The 19,251-nt window shown below is 42.1% G+C and overlaps 1 protein-coding gene across 2 annotated transcripts in view; it reads right to left on the reverse strand.

The window, feature by feature from the left end:
- The window catches only part of CCNY (cyclin Y), a 210,248-nt gene that overhangs the window by 111,090 nt on the left and 79,907 nt on the right, over positions 1-19,251 (reverse strand). The gene's annotated exons all lie outside the window — the stretch shown is intronic.

A 19,251-nucleotide genomic window follows, 5' to 3' on the forward strand; every position in this document is an offset into this window, starting at 1 on the left:
TGGGCAGAGATGGTGTCCGTGGCCTCTGTTTGCCAGAAGCTGGGAATGGGCCACAGTGGATGGATCACTTGATAATTACCTGTTCTGTTCACTCCCTCTGGAGCACCTGTCACTGGCCACTGTCGGAAGACAGGATACTGGGCTGGATGGACCTTTGGTCTGACCCAATAAGACCGTTCCTATGTTCTTATTTTTGTTGTATTTCAGCTCTACAGTACAATGGATACCACTGACTTTAAAGAGTTTGGGAAAGGGAATTTGGAGGGGATTTCATTAAGTTCATGAGAGCAACTCAGGAGAAAAGCAAGTGCAGTCCTCAGTACTGTTATACTATGCAAAAGTGTACAGGAGCAGCATGACAAGTTGTGGGGGGAGCAGAAAGTGACTGCATAGACTGTGGTGGAAGCTGATTCACAGAGTAGTACTGATATCTGGAAATAAGCAGCAATGACTGAAAGGGTGAGTGAAAAAGTGTTGTCCACCTCCTGGAACAGTTTAGAATTGTAACACGTGGGTTGCTCTCACACTTGCTTTGTATACACTAAATGGGGGAAGACGCCGATGACAGGGCTCTGGAAAGCAGAATCTAGAGATACTGAGCAACTAAGACAAAATCTTTCAGCACATTCTGAGAGAATACATGGTCAGCTTGGACCTCATCAGCCTTCTGTCTCTTCCTTATTTACTCATTTCCTTACCTAAAGTACTTACTCTACTCTCCCCTCTCCCGCCCTGTTACTTCTCCTGAGGATCTGGTAAAATACATACAAAAGGGAACAATAATTACATTAGTTTCAAATTAAGGAATTTAAAAAAAAATTAAAACACTGCAGTTAAAAAAACAAGGTGAGAAGAAAATGGAGGGAAAAAAAAATTGTCTCTCTCTACCTCCAACTAACTAGAAAAAGACAGACTGTCACATTTTTATGTTGCCCCAAGCCACCAAGTCCTGATTGCAGCCCTGTTACCAAAATGGAGCCTCGTGTTCACTAAATCATCCTGCATCAAGAAATAGGGCAACAAGTGCCTGTAAAATACACAGGTAACCTGCAAAAGTTTTTCATTTTGGTTCATAAATAAAGTCGTTGTGAAATAATACAAAATATGTAATATCATGCACACGTTTTATTTCCCCATTACAGCTCAGATAATCATATGCAAAAAGCTTTGGCCTTTGGGCCAAATTCTACTCTAAAATTACAACTTCCGTGTAGTCATTCAAGATTCACACAGGTGCAGCATATTAATCTTAGAAAAATTAAAAGATTAAAAGTACATGTGGCAAACAGTGAACCAAATCTCGGTCCGCAAGTTCTCATAGAAGTCCAAGATCTTATTTACCACAATCATCCTTTCTAGAGTAGCAAAGAGTCCTGTGGCACCTTATAGATTAACAGACGTATTGGAGCATAAGCTTTCGTGGGTGAATACCCACTTCATCGGATGCATGTGAAGGATTATAGATAGCAAATTTAAACTGAGAGGTTTCTCTTATTTTACCATGAAATGCCACAAATAATAAACATGCTTGTCACTTTGGGGATTGAAGGGTTACACATGAATGATTTCTTCATGAACAAGTTGACAGAAAGTTAGGTATTTTGAATACATCATCATAAAACCTAACAAAGCACAAGGGAAAACTCAGTTTGGCTGCTTTGAAAGTGCACAGTTCCTTTCCTTTGCTGCTATAAGTCCAGATGCAGCAATAAGGCAGACAGCTACATTATTTTCTTGATTTCCAAAACCAGGAGAACGCAAGGTTCAATTAACCTTATCCCATTACACCATGGTGCAAGCGGCTAAGGCAGAGGTGGACAAACTCCTCATTTTTGGCCCCACCCAGAGCCTGCACCCCCAACCAGAGCCCTCACCCCAACCCCAATTTTGTGAGCATTAATGGCCTGCCATACAACTTCTATTCCCAGATGTGGCCCTTGGGCCCACCCCTGAGCTAAGGTGAATCTCATTGCCTAGCCTAGCTGCTACAAGACCTGATGCCCATAAAGCTTTCTTCAGAAATCGGACACCAAAGGGTACAACATATTGAATAGGAGACAGGAGAGAAAGGCAACAACAAGATCTTTTCCTTTCCTAGAAGGCAAGTGGCGTCTGGAGTAAAACTAATGTCTGAAGAACTTGAGTTTGCAACAGTTAGGGGAGGCTTAAGGCAGTTTTCGTAAAATGCCATTATGTGGAGAATTAACACGAGCTAAAGAGATCAACATGCTGCCTAACATGCACAGCCAAGAAAAAAGGGTACTCAAGAGCCAGCGTTCTGATCTCTGGAGTGTCTCTTTAAAGAGAGGAAAAGTTGCCTTTGCCTAACATCACAACACTAATACTTTTCTCCCTCGTCCTATATCATATTTAAGATTACTGGCTTCCCCACAATAACTCTACAGCCATATAGGGTTTATGGGCTTTCAGCCTAACATGGCATTGACTTAACGGGCTTTCAAACTATGCCTTTGACAGTGAACATTTTGGAATTCAGCCAACCAAACCAAACCATCGGTCAGAGCTTGCACGTTATAGATCAGAGATGTAAGTGCCTGAAATGCAAAGAAAGCAAGCCACAACAAAGAAAAAAAGACAAGAACTCATCTATGCTACAAACACTACAGCAGCACAGTTACATTCTGCAGTTATGCTGCTGTGACAACATAGCGTAGACACTTGTTACAACCATGGAAGGAGTATTTCCATCACTGTAGTTAATCCATGCCTTTAAGAGGCAGTAGCTAGGTCAACGGAAGAATTATTCTGTCAATTTAGCTATGTTTATACCACAATTTAGGCTGACTGAACTACATCTCTCAGGGGCACGTCCACGCTTACTGCGGATTGACGCTGCGGCGAGCAATGCACCGGGGGTCGAAGACTCGCCAGATCGCCCACAGATCGCTCTCCCATCGACTCCAGTACTACACCAGAACGAGAAGCATAAGGTAAGTCGACAGGAGAGTGTCTCATGTCGACCCAGCATGGTGTAGACACTACAATAAGTCGACCTAAGCAATGTCAACTCCAGCTACATTATTCACGTAGCTAGAGTTGCATAATTTAGGTCAACTTGCCTTGTCTACACTACGCGGGTCTCAGGCATGTGAAAAATCCATACCCTTGAGTAACATAGCTACGTCAACTTAAGTTTTAAGTTTAGACCAGGCCTCTGAGATCCTTAGGTTCAACTGTACTTTGTGCACATAATGGAGTGGCTTACACAAATACTTTGATATATTATGTGGAATAATACTCCAAACAAAACACCCAACTAACAGAAAGGTACAGAAGCAGTTTAACAGCTTGACTTGTTAATAAAAACACTTTCTCTGGAGTGTCAGCAAGTAGTGTTATTTTGATCTTTATTACCAAAAAAAAAAAAAAGTCTTTCTAAAGCATTATGAAATGTGTTTAGAAAACTCCGAGAAATTTTTTATTCTATGACACTTTTCTTCCTGTTGTTTTTCCGAAAGTATAATCTCCTACTGAATAAAGTATTTATTATTAATAATAAAATAATTTATAAAGCATCCGTGGCACAGCCAAAAATATATGGGTTCTGCAAAAGAAACTAAAAAATACAAAATGATAGAAACATCACATCCAACCCTTTTTTCAAAATAAAAAAACATCTAAAACAAATTGATGACTGCGTAGGGGCCCCACGTTAAAAAAAACAGGAAAGAACGCTCAAAAAAGAAATTATTAGATGAGAGCCTTGACAATTTTGCCTTTGCAAATAGGTACAGTTACAGCAGTGTTTGTTTGTGATGTTTCTCATACTTAGTACAGGGAATACCTCGGGGGCGGGGGAATACTGTAAATACTATACTAATGCTAATCATTTGTAGAAGCATTTGGAAAAAATGTTAACGGCAATCATTTTATAAGGCCAACAAGGGTTATTCCAAAACCACTTTTAAGGTTTAAGTCCTAACTAACCTCAGAGACAATTTAGTCTAATACCGGATATAACCAATTAAGCCAGTTAGAATGTTGTGCATATTTTCCATTTGCACTAGATAAATGCAATGCAGCTGCAATCAGGTGGGATAACTTTAAGTGTAATACAGACTGTATGTGTTATGTGCTATCAAATGTCAAAATACTAACATCCCCCTATACTCTGTATGGTACCCCTGATGACTATTAACTGAATTTTCATGGCTCTGTATCATTTATTTTTAAACATTTTCTAATAAAATTTTAAATTTGTTATGCAAGCAATGAAAAACGGTAAATAAGTGTCTTGCTTCAGGCTATAAATTAAGTCAGGGACGTGTTCCCTTGACTTGCCATGTATACCACTGTGCAACTAGATTCAGAAAGATTTTTCCACTTTGCTCTGAACCCTCAAGTATTGGCCGCTACTGGAGGAAAAGTATCCCACTTGCTGGCCTAAGGCTATGTCTACACTTACAAGCTGTGTCACTGTAAGATCGTTCGCGTAGTGGCGTTATGCCAACAGGAGAGCTCTCCAGTCGACATCATAAAACCAGCTCAACGAGGGGTGGTAGCTAGGTTGGTGAGAGAGACTCTCCCAACATAGCGCTGTGCACACAAGCCCTTACACTGGCAAAACTTATGTCACTCAGCAGGGTGTTTTGGCGCTCAGGGGTCTGAAAAAGTTTTGCTGACATAAGTGCTAGTGTAGACATGGCTTAAGAGTCTGATATGTTACAGATAATTCTTTCTTCCCCATGTGCCAATCACCATGCTAATGATAGGCTAACGAGAGCTGAAAATATCACTATTCTGAGCATAAAACATCACAGTTAAGTTTTTCTCCCCCAAGACAGAGAGACAATCAAATGGAATAGAGACATACATTCGATGAATGGGAAGGTAATAGCAGTAAGTAACATTTGCTGAAAACTTGCCCTTCTCTAGAAGAAAGGCCCAAATATTTATAAGCAGTCTCATCTTTTTGCACCTTTGCCTTTTTTTTCCCCTTTACAGTTTATTTCTTCACTTACTATCTTTTCTACGGTATTCAGATATTAACTCAAGCATCTTCCTTGCATTAGATGTTAAGAAAAGGGGGAGATTTTCAACATTATTGTTCAGTGCTAGGGAGATGTCTGATCACCCAGTTTAGCATCTATATACGCTATTAATTATAGGAGAATTTTGCAGAATAAGTCAGAATTTAGTGCCTAAATGCAACTTACAAATCCCTATTTTTTTCCTATCACACCTTCCTCTACAAACAAACTGCACACCAAAAGTACAGTGCAGTTTGGAATATAATTATACAGCAGACAAACTACATTGTATTTAGTTGGTCAACGAGCTTGTCACTAGAAGAAAGTAGTAACATCTACAAAAAGGAAAATCGTCCAGCCAGACAAAAAAGAGCTACTAGATCAACTAAACATAGTGGAGAAAAAAGACCTAACTCTTACAAACTTCTTTACATATTCACATTGCTTTTCAAACATTAACTAATTAAATTACAGGAGTACACAGATGAACGGAACACTGGGAAACAGACATTTTACTGCACCCATTTTTTTAAACAACAGAAGAATGAAATTAAGTTGCAAAAGAAAAAGCCTAAGAAAGGTATCCAGATTTCTCCAGCTGTGAGAAAGAAGAAGTTATCAAAATTAGCATATTTAAAAGGATCACTATCTGAAGGGTCTGGACCAAATCCAGCTGACAACAATAGGATTGCAAGGGACATAAGACAAACTAATAAACACAGTGTCTCTCACACACGTGCATGCACAAATCTGAATTATTATGCACCTCTGGTCACTTCATCTGCCCTCTACCCAAATCCAGCTCCCTCTTCCAAAACACCCAACTCCTCAACAGCATTTCTTTTAAAATAATCAACCTCCTAAAGCCATGTTCCCTTCTCTCTCCCAAACATGGAATCTTTGTCCTAAAACTATACTGACCCAAGACAAGTCAGATTCAGTCCTGGGACAACACAAACTTTTCTAGATACAGAATTCTCACAAGTTAAAATTCATTATCTCACTGACCTGTAAAGCTAGAAACAGAAACTTATTGCATTGGGATGGGGAGATCATCAGCATAGAACCTAACATTAGTTTATATAGACCTGGAAGATCCCAGATAATACAGTTACTTCAGGTTGTTTTCTGTAGGATTTTTTTTTTTTTTTTTTTTTTTGGTCTGACCCCTCCACAGCTAAGCTCCTGGTAATTAAGCCACATGGCTTTACATGAGAATGGATAAAAATAAAATAGTTCCAAAAAATTCTTTCAGAATTCTCTAAAACTTTTCTAAAAAGTTCTCCAATAACACAACATAAGAAACTATGGTTTGTGCGGTTTTTAAAATCAAAAATATAGTTTAAGATTAGCTGCATAACTGATTCTTGGGTTCAACACCTCAGGCCATTTCAAATTCATTCAAACTATCTTTTATACCTCAGCAAATTATTACATACACCTCTACCCCACTATAACGTGACCCGATATAACACGGGTTCGCGTATAGCGCAGTAGCAGCAGGGCTCAGGCGGCGCTTTAAAGGGCCCGGGGCTCCAGCTGCTGCGGGGAGCCCTAGGCCCTTTAAATCACCACTAGAGCCCTGCTGCCATTACCCCAGGGCTGCGGCAGTGGGGCTCCACCAGCAATTTAAAGGGCCTGGGGCTCCCCACAGCAGCTGGAGCCTGGAGCTCTTTAAATCACCGCCGGAGCCCAGCCCCCCTTACCCCGATATAACGGGGTTTCAGCTATAACGCAGTAGGGATTTTTGGCTCCCCACAACCACGTTATAGCGGGGCAGAGGTGTATTTCAGACACACATATATACATACACACACATATATACATACACACACATATATACATACACACACATATATACATACACACCCAAAAATCTGCATTAAAAAAAAGTCACTACAGCACTTGGGACTGAAACCTCCAATTCAACATACTGGCTCTTTCCCACAGTGACTGCAACAAAGGCAACTTAATTAAAATAGCCATGGAGTTGACAAGTAGAGACATCTTTCTACAAAGTATATTTCAAACACAGACATGTTAAACTGGATTTAAATGTTCTCAAGAAATAGCAACTTCCTAAGCAAGAAAACTAAAGATGTTGAAGTTAAAAAAGAAAAGAAAAGCCATCTTGCGACGCTGACAAATATGTAGTTCACGTATCTCCCTGTTCACCTCCAGCCAGGTTGCTACATAAAGATAATTTTTCAGACATTTATGGCTCAGGAACATACCTGTAGAAAACAGCAGACCTATTAACACCCTAAACTGGGTTTAACAGCAAAAATAATTCAGTTAAGGATGCCAATCCGTAGCAAAGAATTCGTTTTTCACCCACTGGACAAATGATCATGTTTCTTTTGAGGATTATTGCAAGATAATGCTAGGTAGGGTTCATGATTACTCATATTATGGATATTTCTGGTTTGTTTATAATCTTAATTTCAATTCAACCATCTAAATATGCACATTATTAGTCCAGTTCACCACGTTTCAGTCACTGTCACCTTCAGTCTCCTTCCCTCAGTCTCTGTTTGTTTGTTATATCCACTGGTTGCAATGTCTTGTGAACTCTTCATGATAGGGAGGTGTTCCTGTGAATTTGTAGAATGCCTAAATAGGTCCCCTAATCCTGAATGGAGCCTCTGGAAACAATTGTAATACAATTAGTAAATGACATAATAACCGACTGTGTTGAAGCTTACAGCATGAGCCCCAAGTGAATTTGTACTATTAAAATTGAGGAAATCTTTCCAAGCACAGCTCATTTGCTTGATTAAGAGTTTCTCTGACCACTGATTAAAAAAAGGGAGATTCTCACAACTAAAATATGTTAAAACATGGCTGTGATAATCAAGATGTCAGCAGCCGTTTTTGAATGCTTGACAATAATGTCAACTGAATGTGAAAACTGAATACGAGGGTGGACAGATTATAAAATCTTAATAATGTTACATTTAACACTATATACGATTGTATTTACTGTGGGTGGGAGGGAGATAGAGACTAGATGAAGAGTCAGAGGAAGGAGACTGGGAACCAGTGTGGGGGAGGAGAAAGCCAGACTGGGAAGGGAGAAATGGGAATGGCTGGACATGGACACTGGACTTGGATGTGGGAAGGTGTGGAGGCTGGCACTCAAAACAGGGAGAGACTAGATTGGCTGTGCAAGGAAAAAGGGGCTGAGCCAGGGTGGGGGAAATGAGAGACAGAAATGAGTCAGGGTAAGTCTGGAGGGGGGCAGGAGAAAAAGGGTCAAATTTGGCAGAAATAGAAGAAGAGTCGGTAAACCATACTCTCCCCTAGAGCCTGAAATTGAAGTCAACATTCCTTCGCTGTCAATCATCTGTCAACCCCCCTGCCAAAGTGTCCCATACCCATCCAGAGTGCTGTTCCACATAAAGGATAACAACCTACTACTGCTGTCAGTTACTCCATTACCTTAACTGGCAAAGGCCTATGCAGTGGATCTAAAGGTTCCAACACAGCTGGTGAAGCATGTGGGTGTCAGTATGATTTTACAAGATGGAATTTGTTTTTTCAGCTTGTTTTTTAAAAACCTAGGAAGACGCAAAAACAAAAACACAAAACACAAAAAAAAATACTATAGTAAAAAAAAAATGAGGTAGGGGACCTGGGGGAAAAATAATAATAGGTTGTCATGTAATTGAAGACTAACAATGCACATACAAAAGGCGGCCTTACTTCTGGCACTTCCTAAATTCTGAGGGCTTGACTTTGCAACCTGACTATTGTTCTTTTAATGCAGTTTGTGTGTAAATCATAAAAATACCACTGGCCATCTGTTTTTGCCCTATGAAGAAGCAATGTCACATTCATATCTTTTTGCTATTCCTATTTACTAAATTAAAGGGAAAGGAACTAAAGTTACTATTTGACATCAGCTTAGAAAGAAGCAAATTTAGGAACTACCTAGGTTTTGATGAGGTCATTTATCACCACGGTATCTGAGCAAGAAGAAAATACATACCTAAAATATCCCTAAAATCTTTTTCTAGCCCAGCAAACTTAGGCTATTGTTTTGTTTTGTTAAAAAAAGCTCTCTATATATATTGTTGGGAATGGTTTGTGTGAGTGTGAGTATGAGAGAGAGAGAGAATGTTGAAGTGTTTGAGAGGACTATTGCAGGGGAAAAAAAATCACACAGATCTGGATATATGTTCCTGTTAACTTGCGTAAGAAAGTGGACAAGCCAGCACATTCTGAACCAGATGGAACTTCATTGGGGGTGTTGGGCTTCATTCCTAAATAAAGGAAATTGCAGCAGCCAAGCTTACATTCTATCCAATAGGATCAGAGGCAGTCCTCTGACCAGCAACAGATGATAGTGGGTTTTGTTTGCTATCAAAGCTATTTGGGTATCTATGTAAAGTGGAGCCTAAGATGACCTCCACGGCTGCAGACAGAACTATCTGAAGATTACCAGGGTTGTACTGGAAAAGTTCTTGGATTGCTATCCTCTTCCTACCAGCATCACTCCAATCTATTCATCACACTCAAACATGTACCTTACCAATGCTTCTGAAATTTTTTTATATTTCCATTAAAACTGGTAATAAACCCAAATATTTACCAAAACTACAGATATTCATGGTAAACATTGTTTTGCCAATAAGTGCAATCACCACCACCTAAATCTGTAAATGCAACTGTTGTCCTCAAAGGAGAGTGTTTGCATGTTAATTCACTTTTACAACATGCTATAACTGGCCTCACACAAACTAGCACAGCATATTGTGGATTTGTTTAGTTTTTTCATTTAAACCTTTTTACGGCAAATTCACACATCATTCCCAACAACAATGGACATTGCTATCTAGATATTGAAATGTTTCCTTGCCACAACTTAACAACATATTTGTCTTTTGACATATTAATAAAACGTAATCAGTTATAGGTAGATGTGATAGGAAGAGTGGAATGATTTGAATGTCTCTTGCTATTTTCTTTTCAAGTCTTACTCTTTTATAAAAAAAAAACATCAGTACTAAATACCAATACTATGACTTTATCCCAAGAAGCCCACAGTCTGAGCATTAAAGGGAAAGGTGTGGTAAATTACCCAAGCCTGATAAAAACTACTGTACCTCTGTAATGGGAAAATGAAGGCATTTGTTTACTCTTACGAGTTTGTGTGTATGATTTAACCTAATGCCATCTGGCCTGGTAGAAAAAAAAAACTTCCTCTTTTGCATGCTCTCAAGTTTTGGGTAAGAGCATTCGTTATTACCTAAATACTTTAAAGGCCTGATCCTATCTCCACTGAAATAAATGGCAATGTTCCCATTGAACTCATCAGTGCAGGTCCGAAAGGAGTAAAATAAAGTTTGTGATGTAACTGGGAGTGATGATGAGTGCAGCAGGCCACCCAAAAGCACTCGCATAAAGCTGGAACGCATGTGGCACAGAATTCAAAGAACAGTTGCAATTTTAACCAAGAGAAGCTAAAACACAAAATTTTCCTAGGAATGCACAGAACAATGTCAGAAGTCTGATATTAAAGTACACATGCCTTGAAGAAACTGAATCATTTATAAGAAGCAGTTTAAAATGAAGTAAAAATTTTGCCAGTGCTTGAAAGAGATCATATGATACTATGGCCCACAGAATAACTTCTGCAATATTTTACCAAGTAAACCACCATTTCTTTCAGGGGCTAAGTGATTTTTATAGGTTCCATGATATTAATTCATGGCAAAGAACAACATTTCCCATTAAATGCCCCCCCCCCCCCAAAAGACAAAAATCAGGTTATACTGATTGATTACATAAGCCTTTGGGAGATGCAGCTTTATTTATCTTTGCATTTCTGGGCAATGGCTACAACGGCAGGGTCAGAGCAAAATGCAATTATTGCTATCAGCTATCCTGAAGTTTGCAATATGGTCATTGTTCAAGCACTCCATCTAGCAAAGCTAGCTTGTAGGACATTCAGAGACCTACGTTTATTTCTGGAATTGTGGGATTCACAGATTATAATAAATGCAGACTCCCGATTTTGTCATGGCAGACAATCCTGTATTTGCCCTGCCCACAAATACGATGAATTTGGGCAGAATCTCACCTGGCCAGTTTACGTTGGTAAGGATAACTCAATTAGCTGCTTCTGCCTCCCAACTAACTGCGACCAAAGACTGTTGTCCCAGACTGCACAAGACGACATTATCCATCGGGTTTGATTTTGACTCCTAGGTAACTACCTCACATCAGTGAATTAAGAACATGAATAATACACTTATTAAATAATTTCAGTGGGAAAACAGAGCTATAGATAGTTAACAATATTTCCAGAGTGAGATACAGTACAGATGCTACAGTCGAAGTCATTAGGTTATCAGTTTTATGGACATGCAATAGATCGATAGGTTCTTTAAAGTTTCCTATGAACTATTTGTATGTAAAATGATAAGAATGTCTCATGTTAGGAGACAGTAGATTCAAAGAATGTAAATAAGTACCTATCACTTTTAGGAGAACAAAGTCTTTACCCCAACTAAGATAGAAAAGGTTGTTCAAAGTTTGCTTCCTGATAAAACTCATGTCTGCCCTGGCTTGTTATTAGTCTGAAAATCCAAGGCCTGAAGAAGCCATGTGTCTGTTAATGAATATGCACAACAGAAGATGTTCTAAAATTGTGTTTATACTTTCAAATCCACCAATCAGGAATGACGGGCTGTACTCCAACCTCTCTGACAGGTAGCAGCACAAATAGCTGGCTGAAAAAATTCTGCATTATCTAGGTCTTTGTTCCCACTTTATACATTGTGCTGTCCCACTTCTCTGCCATTCTTCATTGACTAAGTACCAAACAATGTCCAGTTCTACCTGGTGAAAAGTTTAGTTTGCATAACCATATAATTTTACCCAAACTTAACTTTTCACCAGGTAGAACTGGACACATTAGTGTGTTAAACACCTTTGTAGTGAGTGTTGGCTTGAATGGCATTAGACATTACTGTAAATATGTGCCCCAAAAACTGAACCTGAAAAATACCTCCAGTCAGATTACAAGACCATTGACCTCAGAGGAGTTACATAGCTATAATCTACTGGTCCCAATACTTGCAATTAAACAATACTCATAGTGGCAATGATGCACAAAAACAACACAGGAGCACTCTCCTGCATAGCTGTGTTAGCGGTATAACAGGACTAAAGTAATAAAAAAATCATTTCAATTACTAAAGTCAGCAGATTTGACTGAATACTAACAGTAAATTGTTCTCTCCAGTAAGTGGGTGACTAGGGTGCCAATTTTCTAAAAATCACAGAAAATTGGACACCCTTGCCCCGCCCCTTCCCTTCTCCCAGGCCCCACCCACCACTCACTCAATCCCCCCTTGTGGGAATTTGGCAGATGGGTATGTTAGAAGCTAAGTGTTTAGATTTCTAGGATGGGCTAATTAGGCTGTGAACTGTGTTGTGAGATGCTGGCCTTGGGCTGGTTCTCAATCTGCCAGTAGGCAGTAAACAGGATAATAAATCAGAAAGCTGTACAGGATGACAATTACCCAATGAAGTTATAGCTGTGCCTGTGTGTATCTTATTAACCAATTAGCAATTGCTTGATTGCCTGCCATAATTGTATATAAGAGCATGCTGGAGAGAAATAAATGACTTGGCTACCAATCACATTGATTGTTGGGCTCTGTCCATGCCCGCCTGAGAGGCACTGCGACGCAACACCCCCTCCCTCCCCAACCCTCACTCACTTTCACCGGGCTGGGGCCGAGGAGGTTGGGGTGCAGGGGAGGGCGGTGCAGGGGGGCTTCAGTGTGGGATCAGGAATGAGGTGTTTGGGGTGCAGAAAGGGCTCCAGGCTGCGGCCAAGGGGGTTGGCATGTAGAAGGAGATTCAGGTGCAGGAAGGGGTGCAAGCCCTGTGAGGAAGTACAGTGTATGTGTGGGGGGGGGGGAGGAGATCAGAGCTGGGAACGGGTTGTGGCACGGGAGGGGGTTGAGGGTGCAGGCTCCGGGTGCTGCTTCAAGCAGCTCCTGGAAGCAACCAGGATGTCCAGCTCCTAAGTGGAAGGGCAGCCAGGGGCTCTGTGCGCTGTCCCTACCCAGAGGCGCTCAGGGCGGGGGCAGCACGCAGAGCTCCAGTGGCTGCCCTTCCACTTAGGAAGCAGAGGAACATGACGCCGCTTACCAGGAGCCACGGGGAGCTGGGAAAGGAGCCTGCCAGCCCCGCTGCTCCACCAACTGGACTTTTAATAGCCCAGTCAACAGCGCTGACGGGAGCCACCAGGGTCCCTTTTCGGTTGAAAACTGGACACCTAGCAATCCTATGGGTGACATTGTTATATAGTCACTTTTCAATATAGAATCATATTTTAAACAGCATTCCATTCCCACATTTAGCAGACACGTCCCTATATCAAAATTAAAAAGCCAAAAAAACAAAACAAAATCAACCACCACCCTGATTGAGTATTTTCGTCAAAAGTGTTCACATACAATCAATGACGAATTTCACTAACAGAAACGGGAAACAAATGAGAATTGCAACAATAAAATGTACAAAGAACTATTCAATATGTAAAATGAACTCAAAGCAGCATTACAAATGGCATTTTAGATCCACTTCCTCCCATAAAAAAAATATGGTTAAATTATAAGGGTTCCCCAAAGAAGCACTGCACTTTGATCTTGGTACAGCTGCACTTGAAGATAGTAATCCCTCCATTTCTTGTAAACTGGGAGACCTTTGATGAAAGGCATTAGACAAACATGAATCTAATTTCTTGGAAGCCCAGGCACTTGTATGAGCCTATTAGTTGCCTCACATAGTGACTCTGCATGGAGCTACGGCCTTGGTCAGTCTTGGGAACCAAGTGGGCCCAAGTAGCTCTGGGCAATGTTAGCATGCTCTGAATTTGAGCACTGAAAAGCGGGGAGGGCCATGGATAGCTTCCAGCCTTAAAGAGGGGCAGTTCCAGGCACCAGCGCAGCAAGCGCGTGCCGGGGGGAGCAGCCTGCCGGTCACTGTGAGGGCGGCAGGCAGGCGACTTTCGGCGCCGAGCCTGCGGGAGGTCCGCCGGTCCTACAGCTTCAGCGGCAATTCGGTGGCAGGGACGCCAATGACACGGCACCAGCGGACCTCGCACAGGCGCACTGCCAAATCCGCGTGACCAGCAGACCGCCCGCAGACACGCCACTGAAAGCCGCCTGCCTGCCATGCTTGCGGCAGCAAAAAACAGACCTTAAATGCCACCTTTCCAATGCAGCTAGGGCAGATTTTTTAGGGAGATTTTATATTAAGGTTCAATGAAGCTGTGGCCACTTGGCAAACATATTGTCACTTGGTATATAGGGCATTATGCAATATCAGAAAGATGTCTGTGCATTTCTGAATACTTAAGAGAAAACAAGAGTAGAACTACACTGCACAAATAATGCAATTGTCATAAAAAATCAGATATTTCTTCACAAGTTACCAGTTTTTCCTCTAACTAGGTAATAATTCATGTTATTTCTAATTTGTATATGCAGACATATGCATACACATATTTGTGCATATACTTTCCATTTCACTTTCCATGAATGGGACACAACAGACTATACAACAGAGGGGTAAACTTCTTGATTGTTTGGCTAATATCAAGTGCAGTATTTTTATTTTTTAATACATCCTCAACTAGTAGAGTATATTGTGTCTTGGTAGGAAAACTAACTCAATTATATAATAGGCCAATTTTAATTAGAAATGGAAAAGACCTAAGTGCCCCTTACAGTTCTAAAACATGTCCTTTGGCACTAATAATTTTATGATGCAGGCAAAATTATGTGTCAATTGAATTAAAGAATTGAGGTAAATTGTATCAGGCTGTTTAATCCAAACGTTCACTCTGAACAGCAATTACATATTTATTCTCATATTCTGCAGGAACCAATACATAAAGGCTGATTTGTGTTAAATTTTGTTGATATAATGAAAAGTAAAGACTGTTCACAGTTTAACTAGAAGCAGCTGTTTTTTCTTTTGTGACTGACCATCATTGTTGATAACCATCATCATATGTCCTATACATTAACTAATAACAAGTCATTAGTGAATCTATGAAACTTGGAATTCCCTGGTAACAAAAGCAAAATACACACATCTAAAAAAACCAAAAAAAAACAACAAGCCACCGCAATGCAGCCTTTAAGTTCGGAGGCGGGGGGGAATTACTTTTTGGACACAGTGCTTAGAAAACATTATTCACTTTCTGCAATCCTTGAAAGTTTCATAAGCAGTCATAATTTTTGCAGTTTTCTTCTGTGAAAGTTTAGCATCAATATAAATGTAGGTTTTTTTTTAAACTTTGGGAAATATGAACATTATGCCTAAGGAAAAGGTTGGAAGGATTTGATTATTTGTTTAAATTATTACTATTTAGATTCAGTTGACAGCAGCCATGGTGTTAAAAAAAATAGGCTCTCTATTGTTGTTTATAAATCTCAATGAATGTGCATAAGTGCCTTATAGGCTTGTAAAAGACAACACACTTGGCCTAGAAAAAATGTACTAAGGGACTGGTAATCCCCTATGCAGACACAAGAGGAGAAACTCCATGAATGAAATCCAGGCCCCGCTAAAGGCAGCAACAAAACTCCCACTTGACTTCACTGATGCCAACATTTCATCATAAGTTTTCCCAACATTTCTTTCAGGGAGGGTCGGGAGGTCAGAAAAATGGTAATGTTGAGGGTTCACCCTGGGCACTTTGGGTGTGTGTGGGGGTGGGTAATGCTTTGTTGCTAACTCTCAAAATTTTATCAAGATCTGAGAGATATTTGGTGCTTTACTTCAAGCCCCAGTTCCTGGATGCAGTGAATATTAGAAAAAAAAAATCAGCTTTCAGGGTTTTTTGTTTTGTTTTTTTAATAAAAAAACAGTTTCTAGCCCTCATGGCAAGGGCTCCATATCAGTCACGGATTCCATGACTTTCCACAACCTTCATGACTTCTGTAGGGGCTGGATGGCTAACCCCAGGGCCGCCCAACCAGCTCTGGTGGCCCATAGGACAGCCACACCAACCGCTGCTCTGGCAGCAGTCCCAGGACGACCGGAGCAACCGCGGTCCACGGTCCTGGGCAGCGGTCTCCAGCCAAGCAGCCGGAGCAGCCAGAGTCCGCTGGCCCCGGGGCAGCAGCGTGGCTGGTTGGATCAGCCGCAGTTCGTGGCCCCTGGTGCCACTGATCCCATGTGCCGTCCCCCAGCAGCGGTCCCCGGTCCTCCCCGCCCCCCAATTTAATCACAGTTATTTTTAGTGCAAGTCATGGTCAGTTTTGTTTATTGCCAGTGACCTGTCCAAGACTTTTACTAAAAATACCCCTGACTAAATCGTATAAATTGTTGCCTTGTTCATGCTTTGGGGGGGTGAGGGGGAGGAGCTTAAATGCATGTTCCAAGTGCACTATGAGACTCAAAAAACAGACAACAAATGAAAACAACTCAGAGGTTTTGGTTTTTTAATCTCATGATTTTTTAATGTTGAGGGTTGGCAATATTGCAGTAGGTTCCCATATGACCACAGAGTGTCTCTGGAGTCCTGCAATAAGTGCCACCCCCAACACTCTCCTCAGGAGGGAGTGTTCCATGGCCTGGAGGTGGATAGGTGAGAGGTAATCTTCCTGAGTGCATCTCACCCTTGAGTCCTGACCCCTCTCCAGTCAGGAAATTTGGATCCCCGCATAAAAATCTCTACAGAGTCGGAGGTGTGAGGAGACAAGAGCAGGCCACAGAGCCAGTTCTCCTCTCTGCACCCAACCACATCCTTTTTTGGTTTTGCTCACCTCCAACTGTACATGTGGAGACTGAATGTGAGCCCTTAAGTTAAGGGAAAAGAGTGCGAAAAGAGCGATTTGGCTACTCTTGGGGAGAGAAAAAATGTCCACTCCAACCTCACTTCTTCATTCAAGCAACACCTCACTCTCTCTTCCTTCCAACCCCCACCCCTTTCAGAACAAAGTCCGGGGGGGAGGGGGGTTTACAGGAAAGGTAAGGTCAACCAAGCAGCATTTATCTCTGCTATCTCACTACTGTCTTCTCCAGTATCTGCCCCTTTACTGCATTTCCTGTCCTGTATCTGCAGATCCAGTTGTGTGTGGGTTGTGAGGTGGGTTATTTTCTGTTTGTTGTTTGTTTTTTTAAGTTCATTCCTGCTTCAACGTCTACTTTACTTCTTGATTTTTCTCCTCTGGCCTCTATCCAATTTCTGCCACTGGCTTCTATTCTTATATTTTCTATGCTTGTTCTTCCTACTTGGTCTCTCTTCTGCTTGTTCCTCACTTCAGTGTCCTCTATCTCACCCCCAGTCTCCCAGACACACATTCTCTCTCTCTCTCTCTGCTACACTTGCATTCTCACGCCCAGAGTTACGGAGATGTGGAAGAGCACAGATTTAGGCCACGTCTACACTACAGTTAAGTCAACTTAAGTTATGTCAACGATCATTAACGGCTGTAATGACATAGCTTGTGCACGTTCACACAACGTTCCTTGCGTCAGCAGAGCGCATCCACAATTGGTGCTCTCACACCAACAAAGAGCTATCCCACTGTGCAACTCACCACCTTTTCCTACTAGGAGTTCTGGGAATGGATCACAGTGCATCAGGGGGGCTGGGGGGGGCGGCTCACCACCACATGATGCAGTTTTTTCCATCCCATCATTCCATGGGCTTCTAACTATGTTTCACACCATTTTCCAACTGCACATGTAAACTATGCGCCCACCATCTCTGCCTGAAAGCATGGATCTCTCATCACAGCTCTCCTGTCTTGTGATGAGCATTATGAGCACAATGCAGCTAATGCTACAGTATTTCATGAGCTGTGAATCTGAACAGGAATCCACAGTGCTTGCCCTGCTGTGTGGCATGGAAAGAAATAATTCAAGATTGATGTTGGCATTCATGGAGCAGCTGCACTCGGTGGACCATCACTATTGGGCTCGGGAAACAAAGCACTGAGTGGTGGGATCGTATTGTTATGTAGGTATGGGATGTGCAAAGCCACCTTCCTGGAACTGCGTGTAGAGCTCACCCCCGCCCTGCGGCGCAAGGAAACCAAAATGAGAGCTGCCCTAACAGTGGAAAAGTGAGCGGTGATTGCTGTGCGGAAGCTAGCAACTCCAGACTGCTACCAGTCAGTCACTAATCAGTTTGGAGTTGGAAAGGCTACTGTGGGGGCTGCAGTGAAGCACATGTGCGGGACCATTCATCGCCTCCTGCTGTGAAGGACCGACTCTGGGCCGTGTGCATGAAACAGTGGATAGCTCTGCGGAAATGGGATTCCCTAACTGCAGTCAGCTAGGAAGATGTCATGTAAATTCTCCATGCCAAGCAAACAAGAAGGGGAATTTCAAAAATTAAAGGAGGAGAGGCACATGCCTGTATACCTGGGTGAAGGGCAGCGGAGGAGAAATTGCTAACCAGAGCAGTCCTGATGAGCATTGTGGGACACCTTGTGGAAGCCACTTAGGGTGACATAAGCAAGTGCAGTGTCTACATTGACACTACATCACTCTAACTTGGTTGCAAAAAACTTTATGCTGTTTGTCGAGGTGGTTTTATTTTGTCAGCATAGTAGGAGTGTTAAATTGGCAGGAGGAATATTGCAGTACGTACACCTCCACTGTTTTGTCAATGAAACCTGCCTTTTGTTGACAAAACTGTAGTGTAGACGAGGCCTTAGGCTATGTTGGTGTAACTTATGACGCTCGAGAGTGTGAATAAATCACCTCCCAAGTGACATAAATCACACCCACATAAGCACTTGTGTGCACAGCACAATATCAGCAGGAGAGCTTCTCCCGCAAACACTGCTTCTGGGGCTTGTGGAGGTGGTTTATTATGCCGACAGAAGAGTCTGCATTCTGTAGTAGAGCAGCTGAGCTGTCTGTAGCAGGGCCGGCTCCAGACCCCAGCGTGCCAAGCGCATGCTTGGGGCGGCGTGCAGTGGGAGGGCAGCAGGCGGCTCCGGTAGACCTTCTGCAGGCATGCCTGCGGAGGGTCCGCTGGTCCCGTGGCTCCGGTGGACCTCCCGCAGGCACCTCTGCGGGAGGTCCACCGGAGCCGCGGGACCAGCGACCGCCAGAGCGACCCCCCCACCCCTGTGGCGTGCCGCCCTGCTTGGGGCGGCACAAATCCTAGAGCCGCCCCTGGTCTGTAGCCTCACTACTCCCAACACTGACAGTCATCAGTCTGACAATACATAAAGGACAGCACTGGCTCAAAGGTTAGTGCTGGGAG

Source organism: Mauremys reevesii, linkage group 2 (assembly GCF_016161935.1).
Source record: "Mauremys reevesii isolate NIE-2019 linkage group 2, ASM1616193v1, whole genome shotgun sequence".
In the NCBI taxonomy this organism is placed as follows: Eukaryota; Metazoa; Chordata; order Testudines; family Geoemydidae; genus Mauremys; species Mauremys reevesii.